The following is a 595-nucleotide window of genomic DNA, read 5'->3' on the forward strand; positions in this document are numbered from 1 at the left end:
GCCCCCGCCCGGGGAGCGGCCCCCGCCGGCCGCAGCCCCAGAGGAGAGATGGTGGTAGCGGGGCCCGTCCCTGCGGAGGGGCTCGGGGCCAGGCGCCAGCCCCCGGGCGCTCCTGGAGCCCAGCTCTCCCCGTGCCGCGGGGACCGAGAGAGACCCCAGAGCAGAGACCGAGCAGCGGGAGAAACTCATGTTTACAGGAGCACGAGAGCTGTGTTGTGGTTTTATTTTGGGTTTGGTGGGGTTATTTTTTTTTTTTTGACCATCAGCAGCATGAGGAAGAAGAAGAAACTCATCCCGCTTCCACTTTTAATTGGTAACCAGAAGCTGCAGGATATAGTTTGTTTGTCTGACAGCATCTCACCACCCTGGGCAGCCGGAGCTGCTGGGGGGGGTCCTGTCACCCCCTTTGACTCGCAGCAGGGTCAGGCAGGGTGCAGGGGACCCCGGTCCCCAAATGCCTCCACAGGCACTGCAGCATCCCTCCTTCCGCTCACAAGTAGGGTCTCTCCCAGTTCAGGGAGCGGGAGGGGACAGGAGCCCTCTCCTCCCTGCCTCTAACTTTCCATCTTTTTTTTTTTTTAAAAAAAAAAAAAAA

General features: G+C 59.3%; 1 protein-coding gene across 1 annotated transcript in view; it reads left to right on the plus strand.

Moving 5' to 3' along the window:
* RHOBTB2 (Rho-related BTB domain containing 2) overlaps positions 1–595 on the plus strand; it is an 8,458-nt gene that overhangs the window by 4,144 nt on the left and 3,719 nt on the right. The gene's annotated exons all lie outside the window — the stretch shown is intronic.

This window comes from Charadrius vociferus, unplaced genomic scaffold, assembly GCF_000708025.1.
Source record: "Charadrius vociferus isolate BGI_N301 unplaced genomic scaffold, ASM70802v2 scaffold384, whole genome shotgun sequence".
In the NCBI taxonomy this organism is placed as follows: Eukaryota; Metazoa; Chordata; class Aves; order Charadriiformes; family Charadriidae; genus Charadrius; species Charadrius vociferus.